The 6577-nt window shown below is 49.5% G+C and overlaps 1 protein-coding gene across 1 annotated transcript in view; it reads left to right on the top strand.

Moving 5' to 3' along the window:
• Window positions 1-4347: 4347 nt before the first annotated feature.
• Window positions 4348-6577, top strand: part of OVOL2 (ovo-like zinc finger 2) — a 38873-nt gene continuing 36643 nt past the window's right edge. Inside the window, exon 1 of the mRNA XM_011962911.1 lies at window positions 4348-4456. The gene's annotated coding sequence lies outside the window, so the exon portion shown is untranslated. The remainder of the gene's footprint in view (window positions 4457-6577) is intronic.

Raw genomic sequence — 6577 nt, 5'->3', positions numbered from 1 at the left:
TTCTTTCTTTCTTTCTTTCTTTCTTTCTTTCTTTCTTTCTTTCTTTCTTTCTTTCTTTCTTTCTTCTTTCTTTCTTTCTTTCTTTCTTTCTAGATGGAGTCTTGCTCTATTGCCAGGCTGCAGTGCAGTGGTGCGATCTCAGCTCACTGCAACCTCCACCTCCTGTGTTCAAGTGATTCTCCTGCCTCAGCCTCCCAAGTACCTGGGACTAAGGCACGCGCCACCATGCGCAGCTAATTTTTATATTTTTAGTAGAGACGGGGTTTCACTATGTTGGCCAGGATGCTCTCAATCTCTTGACCTCGTGATCCGCCCACCTTGGCTCCCAAAGTGCTGGAATTACAGGCATGAGCCACTGTGCCCAGCCTACATTCAGAGTTTCTACACTGTGACCTTGCTAAACTCTCTTATTAATTCTAATAACTTATCTACAGATTCTTTTGGGTTTTCCATAGACAATGATACTGACTACAAACAATAGTAGTTTTGCTGTTTTCTCTTATAATCCTTATATCCTTATTTCTTCTTTTTTGCAGATCACCTGAGGTTGGGAGTTCGAGATCAGCCTGACCATCATGGAGAAACCCCATCTCTACTAAAAATACAAAACATTAGCCGAGCATGGTGGTGCATGCCTATAATTCCAGCTACTCGGGAGGCTGAGGCAGGAGAATTGCTTGAACTTGGGAGATGGAGGTTGCAGTGAGCCAAGATCCTGCCATTGCACTCCAGCCTGGGGAACAAGAGCGAAACTCTGTCTAAAAAAAAAAAAAAAAAGTTTAAATAAAATTTCCTTAGGAATATTTTCTCAATATCTTACCCTCTCCTTATTGCTCTGTGCTCCAGGGATGCCACTGAGCGGGTTTGTACCTGCCTCCTTTCAACCTGACTATATATTACTGGAGAAAAGAAGTCTTAAGTGAGGGTGCAGATGGCTGCTTTCAAGAATTTGAAGAACTACCAGGGGGAGGGAGTGCAGGAGGAGGAAGTGCAGAGGGAGTCTCAGCAGCCCCGGGTGACAGAGTAAAAGGGGAGATGGAAGGGCAGGAAAGCAGATTTCCACAAGCAGAAAGAGAAGCTTTTTAGCATCATTGTTGTCTAACCAGAGAATAGGTTGCTTTTTGAGACAGTGAGCTTCCCAGCTCTGGAAGTACTCAAGCAGGGCTAGATACACACCTACCAAGGATGCTGTACAGACCCCTCGCCCCCAGTATTGGGTGGGGTATGGACCACATTATGTCTCCTGTCTCTTCGAACTTCAGTCTTGAGATTTGTAAAGAATTGGATTCATTTCTTCTTTCTTTAAAATTGAACTTGGTTTTATTAACATCTTGTGGGTGTTTTTAAGTTCTGAGTATTCAACTTTGACTATGACCAAAATGTCTACATTTAAAGAGGTAACAAGGTATTTAACACATTGTGTAATATGAGCCAGATAAATTGCTTTCATAATGAGGGCTCCATCCAAATAAGGCAGAGGCCACGATCCCAGGTGGAAGGAATGGAAATGAATCTATTTCAAGGCCAATAGCTACACCCCAAATTCACTCAGCTCTACCAAACGTACCTGCACTGTCTCAGCAACTCATCTCTACGATTTGACAAGACAATCAAAAGTACATTTTGTACTTAATGTAATAAGAGGCTCAGATATAAATGTCTACTTTTATATATTTTTAACTTATGCAGATAGTTTGTTACTTAACAAATAGGTTAAACTGACTTTGTTGCAAATGAGATATGAGGATGTGCATATGAAGAATAATTGGGCTGGGAGCAGTGGCTCACACCTGTAATCCCAGCACTTCGGGAGGCTGAGGCAGGTGGGTCATGAGGTCAGGAGTTCGAGACCAGCCTAGCCAAGGTGGTGAAACCCCATCTCTACAAAAAATACAAAAATTAGCCAGGCGTGGTGGCAGGCACCTGTAATCCCATCTACACGAGAGGCTGAGGCAGGAGAATCGCTTGAGTCCGGGAGGCAGAGGTTGCAGTGAGCTGAGAGCATGCCATTGCACTCCAGGCTGGGCAACACAGTGAGAATTTTTTTAGACAGAGTCTTGCTGTCACCCAGGTTGGGGTGTAGTGGGGTAATCTTGGCTCACTGCAACCTTTGCTTCCTAGGTACTAGTGATTCTTCTGCCTCAGCCTCCCGAGTAGCTGGGATTACAGGCATGCACCACCACATCTGGCAAATTTTTGTATTTTTAGTAGAGATGGGGTTTCACCATGTTGGCCAGGGTGGTCTCGAACTCCTGACCTCAAGTGATCCACCTGCCTTGGCCTCCCAAAGTGCAGGGATTACAGATATGAGCCACAGCGCCCGGCGGAACTTGAATGCTACTTAGTTTCTCATAGCCTATATTCCCTCCTTCTTAAAAAATGGGACAAATAATATTACCAAATGAATGTAAATAAAGACATTTAGGAAATAATGTGAAAAAGTTTTAAAGTGTTATTTACTTTTTCTTTTCTTTTTTAATTTTAGATTTGGGGGTACATGTGCAGGTTTGTTACATGGGTAAATTGTATGATGCTAAAGTGTGGGCTTCTAATGATCCTATCTCCCAAATTGTGAACACAGGCTGGTCGTGGTGGCTCATGTCTATAATCCCAGCACTTTGGGAAGGCGAGGCAGGCAGATCACTTGAGCTCAGGAGTTCAAGGCCAGCCTGGCCAATGTGGCAAAACCTCGTCTCTACTAAAAATACAAAAAGTAGCCTGGTGTGGCGGTGCATGCTCGTAGTCCTGGCTACTTGGGAGGCTGAGGCATGAGAATTGCTTGAGCTCAGGAGGCAGAGGTTGCAGCAAGCTGAGCTCTCACCATTGCACTCCAGCCTGGGAACAGAGGGAAACTACGTCTCAAAAATAAAATGAAAATAACAACAAATAGTGAACATAGTACCTGATAGGTAGTTTCTCAAACTTTTCCCCCTCTCTCCCTCCTCACTTTTGGAATCCCCCTTGTTAATTGTTCCCATCTTTGTATCTGTGTGTACCCAATGTTTAGCTCCCACTTCTAATTGAGAACCTGCAGTATTAGATTTTCTGTTTCTGAGTTAATTTGCACTGGATAATGGCCTCCAGCTGCATCCATGTTGCTGCAAAGATGTGATTTCATTCTTTTTTTGTGGCAGCATGGTATTCCATAGTGTATATATACCATATTTCCTTTATTCAGTCCACCATTGATGGGCAACTGGGTTGATACTATGTCTGTCCTATTGTGAATAATGCTGCAATAAACACACAAGTGTTTATTGGTGAAGAGATTTATTTTCCTTTGGTTGTATACCCAGTAATTGGATTGGTGGGTCCAATGGTAATTCTATTCTTAGTTCTTTAAGAAATCTCCAAACTGCTTTCCACAGGGACTGAATTAATTTGCATTCTCACCAACAGTGTATAAGCACATAATACCAGTGCAAGAAAATAAGAATTGGGTTCATTTCTTATCCTACTTTCTGGGATACTTCATCAACGCCTCTCATAATACTTAGAAAACCGACCTTACAATGGAGGCAAGTCAACCAAGATGAAAGCTGGTTCTTTGTATATGTTAATAATTTTGATAGACCCCATCACGTCTGATCAAGAAAAAAAAAGAGAAATAAAACACATTAAAATTCCTTTCTCCTCAAGAAGCACCCAGCAAATATAGTAGGTGTGCATCCAGTGATCATAGAATAAAAGTGTTGTTATCCTGTTAAGTCTTCATCCCCAAACCTATAAAGGTTGCATTCCTTTGGAGGTTTCTAGCCTTATACCTCATCGTCCTATAATCTTTTTAAATAATACAAGTAGGTAAAGTAGTCCAGGCACTCACTGGTTTGAAAACCTATGAAAGAAAAAAAAAAGCTTTATAAATGGAGTTGACAGCCTCTTCCGTATAATTGGGGCTTCTGAACCAAGTGAAGTTTTGAAGGTTTTTAATAAAACCTAAAAAGCTAATTCTGTAGCTTCATAGTTGTACTTTATTTTTACTCCTCCATTCACCCAAGCTCCTTCTTTCTAGCAAATCCCGTTTGTTGGCGGATAAAAATACATCTGCAAAGTCTCCCGGAAGCTGCCCCATCAGCCTCGTAGACAAGAAGCCTTGTTTTCCTGCACCGCCACAGAAATGTCTTCCTCCTCCTCCTTCTCCGGCTCACTGGGATCAAAGTCTTTTTCGTTCTTAGCTGGTTTTCCTTAGAGAAAAGCTGGAGTTCAGGGTTCAGTTCAGAGAGGGTGACTCCTTGAGGGCAGACCTAGAGGCGCGGCGCACCGGTCCAGCCCGCAGCCCCGGCAGAGCTGCGCCCCGGCTTCCTGCGCCGCGAGAGTCCGCCAGTAGCGCTTAGAAATCCGTTACCAGGCGGCTGTGTCCCCAAGGGCCATTCAGGGCGGAAGGGAGCAGGGAAAACCGCTGTGTTGATTCCCGGGCCCTGTAGGCTGCGAGCGCAGAGGGTCAGGTTACAGACAGGTGAGGCTGGCTGTTGGGTGAGCCGTGGGCTCCAGGGCATCCCTGGTCAGACGCGCCCCCGCAGCACTCGGCAGCTGGCACACGTCTGACGACCTCCTGGAGGAGGGCGACCGCAGCGATACAGGAGGCTGTGCCCGTTGTCCCGGGCGCACCCGAACAAGGCCTTGGGAAGGGCAGCGCGCCCCTCAACGTGAGCACAACTGCTTTAGAAACTTGGCATATTTTACCAATTTCCCCTCCTTCTCTCCCTCTCTCCTCCAGGCATAAAGGTTGATAGGAACAAACAGATATAATGATAAATGCAAAGCTTTCCTACCTCCCCGGTAGGGGCGGCGAGAAGATGTAGCCAATGTTCACTATGCTGGCTTCCTGGAAAGGTATTTCCCAGTCTCAGAATCTGGGGATCGGGCAGGTTAGGGGAGGCAACGGTGGGAGTGGACGAGGACTGGGGGCTTGTTTTGAGGCTGCATTTGCTTAATATGCTCCTGGCTTTTGTTTCTATTGTGTGTTTACTTGGGGTGAGGGGGCCTCGGGGTGCAACATCTTGTGGGGAGAAGCTGCTTTGGCGGGGCAAGCCTTGTTTTTCTTAAATTGTATGATACTAGTCAGAAAAATAACGTGTTCTAAAGATGCCGAATTTTTAAATTTATTTTTACTGCTTTTGGGGGGGGGAGTTGTAGTTGATGGATAGCTTAAGCCCCTAAGCCCCCACCCTCCATTATTAATAATCAGAATCCTTGGAAGTCTCCCGCCGCCTCGCCCTTCTGACCGCCCTGATTTCATCAAGCCCCGGGAAGGCTCCACAAGGTCCAGAGGAACTGAGCCATTTTCTGGCTCGTCGAAGACAAATCCACCGGGCGGGGGAGGGGGACAACTCGTGGGAGGCCCCAGTTCACCGGAGGGGTGCTCTGGGAGGCGAACCTGGGGTTTACTTCGAAGAGCTCGCCTCGAGGTGCAGGTGATGGGGGAATGGGGCGGGGGTTGATTAAAAAATGTTCTTCCTTTCTTAAAAAGAGGAGGGGGAAGAGCAGACTTTAAATTCTTTTGCAAACATTCATGCCTAAGGAAGGGCTGGAACAGGCAGCCCCGGCCGCCGGAACCGGTCGGACAGGTAGCGAGCTTGTTGACACCGTTATGTTGCAGGGCGCATGCTCACTCCCAAGTTTCCTGGTGCCTTTTCTATTCCACCTTATGAAACTTTTTCCCCGGCGTGGTCTCACTCGCGATTTAAGGCATAGGTGTCGCCCAGCCGGGAGGCTGGGAGTCGCCAGGCGTGCGGGGGAGAGGCCTGGGCCACGCCGCGGCGGGGGGTGGAGGAAGGGGGCAGGCGAGGCGGGAAGGTGGGCTCTGGCCGCCGGGAGCCGGGGACGGAGCCGCCGCCGTCGCCCCTAGCGGGGAGCAGCCGGGAGGAGGGGGCCGCTGTCGGGAGAGGGGACCCCACCATGCCCAAAGTCTTCCTGGTGAAGAGGAGGAGCCTGGGGGTCTCGGTCCGCAGCTGGGATGAACTCCCGGATGAGAAAAGGGCAGACACCTACATCCCAGGTGAGCGCGCGCGGGGGCCGGGCCTGGGCGCTGGGCTCCCGGGGTGGGGGAAGGGGTGGCGGGTCCTCTCCGCTCATCGGCAGGGGCGGGCTCCCCACCTCATCCCCCTCTTCCGGGGGGCACGCGGGGGTCTTCTAGGCGAGGGAGGGCGGGCAATGAGGGACTGGGATGCCCGGGACTCTGGGCGCCCCCTTCCCCCTAGTGGGAGCCTCTAATTGCCCGGCGGCGGGACCGTTGGCTGCAGCGCGGGCCGAGGTGGCCCAGGAAAGGGATTGAAAGCCAGCAGGGGCTACCCCCAATCTCACGTCCTCATGGGGGTGCACAAAGGCCCGCCAATCCTTCTGGGGCTAGCTGGGGAGAGGTCAGATCCGCCTCCCCCGCCCAGAGAGGAAACTTGGCGCGCAGGGTCCTCCGCCGCGCGTGGCCACGCGGTTCCTCGTGGGCGCCAGGGCTGGGACCGGGAAGAGGCCCCCAGCACTCCAAGCTAGCCGTGGGGGTCGATCCGGGGCTTACTCGCCCACCCCCGCGACGTTGCCCACTTGGCGAGGTGCCCAGGTCCGGGGCGGGGCGGCGGCAGCA

This window comes from Colobus angolensis, unplaced genomic scaffold (assembly GCF_000951035.1).
Source record: "Colobus angolensis palliatus isolate OR3802 unplaced genomic scaffold, Cang.pa_1.0 Scaffold117, whole genome shotgun sequence".
Lineage (NCBI taxonomy): Eukaryota > Metazoa > Chordata > Mammalia > Primates > Cercopithecidae > Colobus > Colobus angolensis.
This window is presented reverse-complemented; position numbering and strand designations above follow the sequence as displayed.